Raw genomic sequence first — 12,678 nt, forward strand, 5'->3', positions numbered from 1 at the left:
GCCGCGTTTTTGGTAAATGCTAGATCCGGAGTGGTGTCTCTCGTAACAGAGGTGCCCACCCTAGTTGGGAACTGAGGGTCCGTGACCAGCTCTAAGGAACAATCCGCCATAGCTTGAACCAGGTTTCTCCCCTTAACAGTGGCCTTTGGATATCCCCAGGCCGGGTGGTGGGCATTAAAGTCCCCGACAGCTACGAGCGGCGACTTGCCCGCTAGGGCAACCGCGTTTGCGATCACCGAGGAAAACGCCTGCTTGTGATTCCGAGGGGTACTGTAGACATTCAGTATGAAGATGCTACACTTTAGCCAATTATTCGTGATGATTTTGACCAGCTGGGCCTCCAAAGTAGAGTTGCCTAGCTGAAGCTTGTGTTCTACAAACGCATATTTCCTCGCAACCAAGATAGCCAGACCGCGTTGCCCCTCCCCCCTAACTGATACAGATCGATAGCCGGACAAGGAAACCGCCGCGTCAATGGTTTCCTGTAAGGCAATCACATGCGGCCTCACCGCCAATGGGGAAATATACTGCAGGAGGGAAGGCCTTACGCTTCCTAAATCCCGCGCAGTTCCACTGCCAAACGGCAAACTCATTTCCGCTGGGAGTCATGATTACTACCACTGTTTTGCCGACTTCTCGGCACGTCCATATGTACGGGGGCCAGAACCATCGGCATACCAGGGCCCGCCTGGGGAACCAGTGAGACGGGCGTCACCGGGACGACCAACGAATTCTCGCCGAGACCAAGCCTGCTTTCGATCACTGCGACTTTGCGTGCTACGACGTCAAAACATTCAGCTTGGCGCATCACCGACTTCTGCAATTCCCTGATTGCTTCAAGGACGGCCGACTCGGACGCCGCCGCAACCTCTCCTTCTGGACCTATCCTCCGCTTAGCCGGCCGCCGCTCCACTGACGAAGGCCGCGCCGGGGGCTGTGCTGAATTCCTGAGAGCTTCGAACTCGACCCTCATCTGCTGAAGCTGAGCTTTCAAGGTAGCGTTCTCCTTAATTAGAAAAGCGACCCTATGGTCTTCCTTTTGCTCTGGCAGTGCCACGTGCGTTACCTGTGCTGGCTGCTGCGCCGGCCTTGGCTTGACTCGATCCGCCCAGGTGGTGGGAGCCTCTTGGATGCGCCCCCTGGAGCGGGAGCGCCCCCTGGAGCGAGAGCACCCTCGGGAGCGAGAGCGCCTCCTGGAGCGGCTACGGCGTCTCCCAGGAGCTGGCGAGAGAGAGTGCGTTCTCGCAGGTGGTGCCACGCTGGAATCCCGTGATGTCAGACCCTCCTGGGCCTGCTGGCGTTTCTTGGCGCGCTTCCTACGCCGTCTTCTTTGTCTCACCACGAAGGGGACTTGGTAACGATGTTTGCAGGCCTTGTCTGCCGTTAGATGTGCCCCCCGCACAAGGCACACTTCGGCTGGCATTGGTGATCCTCCGCAGGGTCGTTCACACCACACCCGCGGCACACTTTCTTCCTCGGGGTGGGGCAAACATCGGCCCGATGTCCGAGAGCCCCACACCCATAACAAACATCAGTCTGTCTCATGTACAACGTACACCTAAGCATGCTCGTACCGCACATAACATAGTTAGGTACCTTTAGTCCACTGAAGAGAACAACGACCGTAGTCATTTCCTTGATGCGACGCACCTCCATGGCTTTAGGGTTACGCTGGTTGACGATCATGGCCGCCAACTGCTGCTCGCCAATGTCCACGTCGACACCTCGGACGACGCCTTTGCAGGTATTGTCGGAGGCCACGGTGTAGGCAGAAAAATCACAGCATATCCACGGGGTGAATGATGATGAGTGGGCGAAGCTCCGGAGGGAATCATCGGATCTCCCGCTTAAGGGGACGCTAGCACAAACACGTTAGAAACGTGCAGTACTCTCTAGTAAGGGGGAGCGGCCACAGCGTCTTACGCAGCCATTTACACATGCCGGAACGTGCACCGCGTTTGCCGACGCCATCACATGACTGCTGAGAGAGTATACCCCCGTATTCATAAACGCTCCTCGACTTGAACTTGACTTGCCACCGCCTTGGGCAGCGCGTTCGAAACGCGTTGAAGGTAAGGCGGAGAGGCCACAGCGTCTTACACCAGCTTCTTACACGGGCCGTAAAGCGCTAGCACAAACGCGTTAGAAACGCGCTATAAACGCGGCCTTTCGTTAATGTTGGGTATTTATTGCCATCGTGGTGCGTGTGTCTATGTGCGCTTCGTGGCGTAGTGGGCTAACGCCGCGCGCTCGGAAGCGAGGGGTCCCTGGTTCGATTCCGCGCTACGGACACAACTTCGGAATTTTTAGGGGCGAAGCTCCTTATGGCGGCACCCGTTGCGTCCCCGTCGTAGTAGTAGTGTGTAACCAGTCTGAGAAAAATGAGAAAAAAATCCGAAGTTGTGTCCGTAGCGCAGGAATCGAACCAGGGACCCCTCGCTTCCGAGCGCGCGGCGTTAGCCCACTACGCCACGAAGCGGACATGGACAAACGCACCACGATGGCTATAAATACCCAACATTAACGAAAGGCCGCGTTTCTAGCGCGTTTCTAACGCGTTTGTGCTAGCGCGTTACGGCCCGTGTAAGAAGCTGGTGTAAGACGCTGTGGCCTCTCCACCTTACCTTCAACGCGTTTCGAACGTGCTGCCCAAAGCGGTGGCAAGTCAAGTTCAAGTCGAGGAGCGTTTATGAATACGGGGGGTATACTCTCTCAGCAGTCATGTGATGGCGTCGGCAAACGCGGTGCACGTTCCGGCAAGTGTAAATGGCTGCGTAAGACGCTGTGGCCGCTCCCCCTTACGAGAGAGTACTGCACGTTTCTAACGCGTTTGTGCTAGCGTCCCCTTAAGCGGATGATCCGATGATTCCCTCCGGAGCTTTGCCCACTCATCATCATTCACCTAGTGCATCTGCTGTCATTTTTTTCCTATTTTTCTCAGACTGGTTACACACTACTACTACGACGACGGGGACGGAACGGGATGCCGCTATAAGGAGCTTCGCTCCTAAAACTTGATACTCAGTCGAGCAGAGCCTGATGAGACGCAGCGCCGCGTAGGCGCCCGCATTCTTGGGCTCTGGGGTAGAGACCACAAGAATATTCTGAGTTATGTTCGGGCAGATGATATCCTCCTTTGATTCCTCCGGGGGTAGTTTCGCCGCCGTCGCCAGGGCTTGGGCCAGACGAATCTGGCTAACCTTCTTAAGATCCAGGCCTCCCTTGGGTCGGACAATGACTCGAATATGGCTCCGCGGCAAGCGGGGGAGCCTCGATGCGGTCGCAAGGCTCCGGACGACGCCCTGCGTGTTGGCCGTGCGGCGGCCAGCTGTGCCGTCACTTTGAGTAGAAACGCTCTCTTGCTGCCGGAAAGAACGCTTATTCTTGCTTAAAGCGGTCCGCCACCCAGGCGCGTCAGCTTCTTCGCGGGAAAGAGTTTCCCCTTCGACCATCTCCACCTCCGGCATGATGCCGTTCCGACAGCGCGGGCGGGCGCCCGGCCGTACTCCTCGCCGCCGCTAATCCCAAATCTAGGGTTAGCAGGGGAATCGGTGGGAGAAAACTTCAAGGTCTTCAAAAATGGCGACAAATGGGCCTACCGGGTCAAAAACAGGCTCGGTGAAATCCTCTCGACGTGATCTGTAGAATGGTGAAAAATCTTGAGGATTGAAGCAAATCTTCCGATCGCAATCATTCGAAGAAGACGGAGCCGGCGGAGACGCGTCCGTACGCGTCGGCTCGGCGGCTGGGAGGTCGCGCGCCGTATGCTGTATGTGCGAGTGAAAGGGCGCCAAGGACGCGCGCCTTCAGGGGGAGCAAACGCACGGCGCAGAGCAAACGCGCGTTCTGGGCCGTGCTCCATGTAGGGCTGCAGAATTCGGCGTCTCTTTCTGCCTTTACATTGCCCATATATAAGAGCAAACGCGAATTCTTCCGTCACGCGAAAGGCCGTAGGGGGACGGGAGGGAGGGAGGGGAGGTGACGTTTAGCTGCGACACCAAATGCCTATGTATATGAAAACGTTGCGAGGCGAGAAGGTGGTAAAGACTTCCGACGTGCTCGACAAGTGTCCCGTTTTGATCTCGTCGAAAACCTCCGAACCGCCCCCAGAGGCACAGGCAACAGTCACCTTGCAACGCCGCGCGCGCTCAGTGCGAACGCGGCCAAACGCCGACGGCGTCGACAACAGTTCTGCGCGTTCTGCATGTCCAAGTTTACACAGCTGATAAAACTACAATCCTTACTTCGTATAGCTCTCTACTAATTTGCTATCGCAATTGAGGCTTCGCCTTTCGGGTGAAACTGCGACAATTTTTTTTCATGTCATGACCTATCATTTATGTTCTTCATACACTCTTGTCATGCTATGCATATTTTGGTACCTACTAAGTTAACGATACGACCATGAGAGCACCAACAGGTAGGTGGCTGTTTCATGACCTACATGACACACATGCCATTATGTTCATGTCATGACCTATCATGTATGTTCATCATACACTCTTGTCAGCCTATGCCAAATTTGGTACCATACCAAATTAACGAAACGACCAATGAGAGCACCAAGACGTAGGCTGCTAGATAGATGGATCGATAGATATATAGATGTATAGATAGATAGATAGATATATAGACACTGTCAAAGCGGCAAATGTTCACCAAGAAATGCTCGCATTTAAAAATATATGAGCGTAGGTAGCCTATAATAACATGCGAACATTCAGTGGCGCCACAAGGGAAGGGGCGTGAGAAATATCAGATCGTAATACACAGCCAGTGGAACGTGGGGGAGAGGGATCACAATGCTAGCATAGAGCAATGCGAGGGGTTGAGCTACCAAAAGAGGGCTATTTCTTGTTCTTAATTGAAGTTACTCCAACTTTCTGATACCACGAAGACGGTCAACACACCTCCACCCTCGTTATGACACCGCACACTGTGAGGTTGATATAACCCGGTGGTGGTGTATTGACTGTCTTCATACTCTCACAAAATTGCAGTAACTTCAAATCAGAACAGAGACGCTCTTCAGGCTAACATGCAACGCCTGAAGCTACCAAAAGAGGGTTTTTCTTGTTCTTAATTTGAAGTTACTCCAACTTTTCTGATACCACGAAGACGGTCAACACACCTCCACCTCGTTATGACACCCACACTGTGAGGTGATATAACCCGGTGGTGGTGTATTGACTGTCTTCATACTCTCACAAAAGTTGCAGTAACTTCAAATCAAGAACAAGAGAAACGCTCTTCTATGCTAACATGTAACGCCTCACACAAATTGATCCCTGGGTACTTGCAATCGCACCCTTGATAAAGGCTGGACCACAGCCGAAACGTCGAAATTAATTGTTTGTGTCGGATGTCCCGACGTGCGCCTGCACTTCTTGCACTTTAACACCGGATCCGTAGAACTACTTCCGTCATATATATATATATATATATATATATATATATATATATATAAACAGGGTGTTTCACGTACCTTGCACCAAAGCTAAAAAATATTCACAGGCCACGTAGCTGCGCAGAACCAAGGTAGTCTTGTTGCCGTCGCTTGGAGATGCTCAAATTATTTTTTGCAGTCCGCCTAATTACATAATTAGTCTTAATTTAAATATAACCATCTCAGATATTTTAATTACATGAAAAATGTCAACGAGAAAATTGTAGAGCAACATGAAAAAAATTTGCCTCGTATCTGCGTGCTTCGCTGCAAATGTCGTCGAAAGACGATAGTCTTCTGCCGGCCGTACTACATGAGTGCTGGTCTGATCCGCGGCCACCCGTGATGCTGTTCTCGTACCATTTCCGTCCTGGCATGAAGGTTTGTTTGAACAGATTTCATTTTACCGCATTATTTCATCAAGCGGCCATTTATGTTTTGTCCTGCCTCAGACAGCGCTTTCTTTATGTTGAATCGGCCGCATCTGGCTGGCATTGATAAAATTGAGGAGGCGCTGCGTGAGACATGGACGCCATCTGGCAATACATCGGGAAACATGAGCTTGTGCAGAGGGTTTCCTTCCTCCATGGCAGAGGGCGCTCGTCGGCGCGCAGTCGGGGAACGTCGTTCGTCGGCGCGCATAGCATGGCATTTTCAGCGCAGCTTAAGCAACTAGTGTTTTAGAGTTACGTACCTATGCATTTTCTATTAAAGGAACACACCTCCTAATACTTACCTAGTGATGTGGCGCCTCAGATATGCGTAATATTTACTTTGTGATCGATAACGTTCACAAGTATGAACAGCCGTACCAGTTTAAGTAGTGTGGGCGGTAAGCAAGTGGTCCAACTTTTGCCGGGTGGCTGAATCGGGTGACAGACAGACAGACAGAGAGACCAAATTTTCAGCGTTTAAGTTTCCCAAGAAAGACTCTCGTCTTTTAAAAAAAGTTGCAGTGGCTTAGCTCGGCTATGCCAGGATATACGTAGCGTTAGCAAAGGTTCAGCTGATTATTCTTAGCTTATTCTTAAGATTATTCTTAAGATAAGATTATTCTTATGAGTCAAGCTTCTCCGTTCTTCTGCGCTGTTGAGCAGCATTTGCGCTCTCCTTCTCCATGGCTATACCACACTGGCAAACGCCAGTCAGAAGCGCAGCGGCTCCAGCGCAGTGTCAGACGGCGACTGCACAGCGAGCGCGCGCCGGAGCCAGTGCGTCTACCACGGCTACGACGTGACTCCTCTGGAATGCGCAGACCGGCGGCGGTGAGTCGCGCGCGGCGGCGGCGGAGTGCGCGAGACGTGCCGGCTCCAGTGGCTCCGGTGCGCAAGCCGTGTGACATCACTGATCCTTGCGCATGCGCAGCACAGCTCTTGATGTGCCGCGCGAAACGGGCTTGGCTAGGCCAGTGTAGCTAACGCTACAAAAAAAAAAAAAATGCTCAGCCTTGCACTCGGCCGTGCAACGCTTGAAACAGCGAAGCTGGGCGATCGTAGCCCAACAGTTTCCGGAAGTGCGTGCAAACTTTTCATCTTATCACTCATGATGATGATAATTCCTTTTCGCGGGTCTCGGACTTACGGCTGTCACTGCGCGTTGCATAGCACAGCTTGCAACACCGACACCGCGTTCCAGGAGACCCGCTCCGTGAATGCGTCTCGCTCTCTCGCTATCAAAGCGCGCAAAACCTCTTCAATACGCTGAGCACGAGCGTACTTACGCGTCAGCTCTGGACGGAGACGACGGCGCTCGAACGCAATCATATGGTTGATCCGCAGAGCAGAGAAGATGGCAAGAGCAAGCGGAGGCCTGGACTGGGGGCCCCAAACATTAGCGATGTCCCGTCGGGGCAAGACAGAACTCTATCTTTCTAATAAAGTTTATCCATCTATTTATCTATCTATCTATCTATCTATCTATCTATCTATCTATCTATCTATCTATCTATCTATAGTCGGGTACAACTTTAGAAGACAGGAGGAGGCCCCGCCCAGTTGACCGAAGCGCAGCAGCCAATTCCTCCGCGACTAAAGAAAAAGCATGCCAATCCTGCTGGCTGTCCTGGCCATTGCTGGGTGGCCACATTTTGTGCATTTCAACACAAAGTTGAATAAATGACTGTAGTGCAATATATTAAAAAAAGATGCTTGCATCACTGCACTTATAACATTCAAAACATGATACAAACACATGCACATAAGATGCACACAAATGATAAATACATCAACAGATGGAATCAGCTAGCCACCACCTATTAAAAAGAAAGAAAAAGCACAGTACTTCGTATAACTATTCCCCTTGCCAGGTACATGGGCTATTGGAGAAACACACGTGCAACCTAGCAGTTACCTCGAGGTAGCAGCTATGGACGCTTTTGCATTCGCAGCTGGCCACTCAACCACTCAAGTGTGTTCAGTGTGCACTTGTACTTAGGCACACTTTTTATCGTCTATATCTCAAAAATTTAATGTGGCTCCTCAAAATTTTGAGAATGTTTGGATTCTGAGGCTTGCAAACGTAAATATTTTAATTCCATTTTCGTTCAAGGTGAAGGCTCATACAAAAGATTAGAGATATTGTCAGAGCCCCTCACTTTCTCTCAGAACATAAGTAGTCTGTCATTGAGATTCTCGAAGTTTTTCTAAAGCAAGAAAGGGAATCCGCTTCCCCTGTTTTCTGCATTGGGTTAATGCAGGCAATTCAGGGAGGCATAATGTTTTGATAATAAAATTGGTTCAGGAATACCAGATTAGACTGTAGCTTGACACTTTGCTTGCACTTTCTTATTTTGGTCAAATAACCTAGTTTGAAATGGCTCCAGTTAGCATGCTGTAACATTGGGCTAATATAGGTTAAATAGATGACAAGCTTAACAGACTCGGATGCTGGCTTTCATTTCCAGGAAAGGATCCACAGTGCCTGCTCCAGTTGCGTATGTTTTGGTTATCTGGGGTTTTCCGCGTTCTTAAGATAATGTGCTCAAGCAGGTAGAAGCACACGTATGCACGTATGCTATCAGCGGATAGTTTCGATAGCTTCTTACTTTACACTTGTCACTATGAATACAAAATTTTCGCGTTCATTTTGTTATTAAACAAACAAACGTACTCCTAACAAGGTATTTTAATGTTAGCCGTGGGGCCACGCGGCTGCGGTACATACAGCAGGATATTCACTTAAGGTTCTGGATACAAATTCACAGCACACTAACAGCGCAAGAAACAGGACGAGAAAATAGACGACGCCCATGTCTGTCAGAATGATATGATACTACGTACACAAGTGACTGCAGCTCCTAAAAAATGTGGTGTCGGCTTTTACGCCTTTCGAAATATTCAGAGAGCACTTGAATGAATAATTACAGCACAAGCGCCGAGACGGACGAACCAGGCTGGCGCTAAGGTAAAAGTTCACAACACAAATTCCATTGCACGTTCAGTAATTATACACAGATCATATGCGGCTTCCTTCTGGGGCAGACGTGAGCTTTTGGGTTGGTGCTTGCTGCAAAGTTTGGTGCGAGAATATTGCTAGGCGCAGGAACCGATTATGTGCAATCACGAGCAATACACACACGTCCGTTTTCCAGAAGCTGACGTTAAGCACGGGTAGCGCGAGGGTCTCTGCGTTGACATGACGACTTCGCTGCAGCCCAATTCCGAATACTGCATGTGCGATGACAACAGCTATAGGGGCTTGTTGATAGGTCCTCTTGTAATTTGTTTAACCGCAGGAAGAACGACACAGGCATAAAACACACACGAGACAGCACACAGCGCTGAACGAACACCTGCGAACAGCTGTTTACGTTCGCCATTTCTCCTCGTATTGAAGTTCACAAACCGCTGTTGCGCACTCCAAAACAAATTAAACTTTGAAGCGTCTTTAAATTACAAAACGCACGTATTACTTAGTCCTAATAAAGAGAGGTCCATTATATTATAACGTGCATGTCTTTTTCATTACATGAAATGAATTTATGCAGCGTGTGCGACAAAATCTGGCAGCAAGCAACTTGGGCATCGCATCAGTCGCATTATTGACATCGCACCATGCATGTGAAGCGGCCGTTGCGACATTCGCATCTGCGGAAATCGCAGCTGCGAAAATCACACTGCAATATCGCACCATGTGAAACAGCCTTGATAGCGTGGTGTACGTAGTTCACGTAAAACATGGCGGCAGTCTCAGGTCGCCCGCTTCGAACTGAATTTGGCGTTGTTTTTGTAGAATTCACTTCGTTCGTAGCAAATGACTGCGTAAACGGCTTTTCCTTTGTTTCATGCCGCTTCGCCGAGAGAGTGTTATGGCTAATCTTGAGAAATTTCCAAGATCGCTGCTCGTTTCGAACGCGCCTAAGCCTAACGAGAAAAATTTTCTCCGAGATGCGAGCGCCACCTGTCGGTAAAGTCGGGAGAAAGGCGCGACGACGGCATATGGCCTCTGAGATGGGATCATTTCGGAGGCTATGGTAGACAGCTTGTACTGCTTGTCTGTTTCGCTGCAGATCGGCGGACATGGGAAGTAAAAATACAATGCGCTTCTGGATTCCATTGCACTGTCTCTCGCACTTTCCAGACGCACACACATATAGACTTAGGTGCCCTATGTATGCGAAATTCAAAGCGTAATAGAATAGCGTCCCGCACGTAAACTACGCTATCACGCTATACTAAAACTGTCTTTCTGCAAAGTTCGTTTGCGGAACGGTAACGCTATTTCCCTTAACCCCGCCATTACGCTAACGTTAAACTAAAACTGTCTATTGAGTCATATGTATTGTGGCGCTCAGTATATGCTTAAACGCGTTAGTGCGCGGCAATGTGGTCACGCGTTGTACCACATACCTAAGCTCTATAGTGCTAGCAAATGGAGTGAAATATCTTGTTTTCGTGACAGACGCTGTAAGGAATGCAACATTGCAATCAATGTAATTGCAAATATTTTTGACATTGTTGAAAACTTGTGCACATGTGACTGTTCTACTTGTATTCGAAATTTAGTGCTTTTCCATATGTCTCAAAACATCGCAATAAAAGCCGTAGTTTTCTCAATAGAAGTATTGAGAAACGTATTATAGATGCAAAAATCTGGTATAGCGTTTATCCAACACAGCTTTGCTGTCTTCATCTGCCTACAATGTCCCTAACCGTGGTATTAAAATTGTCAGCGTGAGCTCTGGTGATGTGATCAGGACTATCATGTGTTTAGTTCAACTTTCTCACTGCAAAAATTCAGAAATTTGTCAACCACGAAAACCAGAAACGAAGAACGGCGATGACAAAGTTACAAGCATGATCGAGGAAAGGCACAGAAAATAATGTAAAGATACAGAAAAACGATAGAGTGGTGCCGTGGCCATGGATGCCATGGATGTGCCAGGCCAGCGAAGGAAGACCTCAGGTGGCACAAGAACCAACCTGTTGGCCCCGTCCGTGCGGCTTCATACTGGGCATTGTTGTTCTGGATATGAACTTCTGCTCGACCTCGCGGAGTGAAGCGTTGTACTGTATACAACGTCTCGGTTCCCGTCTTCTGCTACTGGGTATTCGAGTACAACCTGTTCAATTTCTGCACACTACCGCACTTCTGCGATGGAATGATCGCACCCACAGTATACAATCGATGCCTGTGTCGATCGGTTTCTGGAACATCCTAATAAACTGCACTGCACCATTTCAATGGGAAGTAAGGGACATTTTTTACGTAATATAACAGACTGATTCTGTCCGGTATATTTTAGATATGAGCGCATTTTAAATGTATGTTTCATGTGTTGCATGCTTGCAAGACTCATAGCATGCGGGCCTGTACTAGAAATAACCTTTGCACTGGTTTCACTTCCTAAATCTGTTTGCATTGAACATATGTAATAATGGGCCATGGTAAGCACATTTCATCATCATCATCAGCTGATATTTACGTCCATACATTTAAACCGTGTCAAAGCAATATGAAATATAGCTGCTTATTGCACGTCATCGCTTAATTTTCAGCACCTAAGGGCGCACACTGTCTAAGTATATATATATATATATATATATATATATATATATAGCTTCGCGGGAGTATAACTGAATAAGCTAATGCGTTACACTAAATATCGGTTGAATGCAAAGCAGTGTTTGTTATTTCTGTAGTTTCTAAAACACGTCCTTGCATTTGGTGGGACATTTGAGGAGGCATTTCATCATTCCTAAATGCCCACCAGTAAATGGTGCTCTAACCGGAAGGTTTGGCTCCCACCGGCGGCAAGTTCTTTTTCATCCATTTCCCTCGCATGGATTTTGTCGCTTTTAGAATTAGCCGAAACAAATTACGGCAGAACTCTTCTCGCTATAACTGTCGACGGTAATGCGATTAACATTGGGGCACTGTGGCGCCACACGGTATTCCTGAATTCATGCTTATTCATTGTGTGACGGGGTCATTTTTAGACTTCCGTTGCTATTGCTTTGGCTATATGCGACGCACTCCGACGCCTTCCAACTTTGCTATGATACGAATACCGATATGTGTTGCGCGACATAAGTTCGTGAAATGCCAGGAACGACATGGCATGACATATTCATGCATGTTTCGTCCTTATTGTCATTTTGGGACGTACATAGCATGTGATGCAATTCATGGTACTCATGTCATGCCACTCATGTCATTCATCTGATAACACATGTACTTGAGGTGAGGTCAAGGAATCATGCCCACATGTCATGTTATTCATATCCAGATATATACTGAGTTAAACAAACGAAAGAAACAACATCATATCAGACATACCACTCATGCTATGTCATAGAAGCCATGACAAGCATCGAACGTCATTTATGTCTTGACATGCATGTTATTGATGTGATGGCACTCATGCCATTCATGTCAGGTCAGGGCGTTATGCGCACATGTCACGTCATTCATACCTAGATACATTTTGAGTGAGATGTACGAACACAACGGCATCATGTGATTACTACACTTTATGTCATGGTATACACGACATGACTAGCATCAAATCTCATTTATGGAATGACAAACATGACATGTCATGCAATCCGTGCATTCATGTCATAACGCGCATGTCATTCATGTAACAATATTCATGTCAAGCCATCTATGTGAGGTTATGCATGCTGTGATTGATGCCCTAATATATATCGAGTTAAGCAAACGAACACAAGGGTATCATGTTATTTACAGCGCCTATGTCATGGCAGGCATGTCATTTATGCCATGACAAG

This window comes from Dermacentor silvarum, chromosome 6, assembly GCF_013339745.2.
Source record: "Dermacentor silvarum isolate Dsil-2018 chromosome 6, BIME_Dsil_1.4, whole genome shotgun sequence".
Lineage (NCBI taxonomy): Eukaryota > Metazoa > Arthropoda > Arachnida > Ixodida > Ixodidae > Dermacentor > Dermacentor silvarum.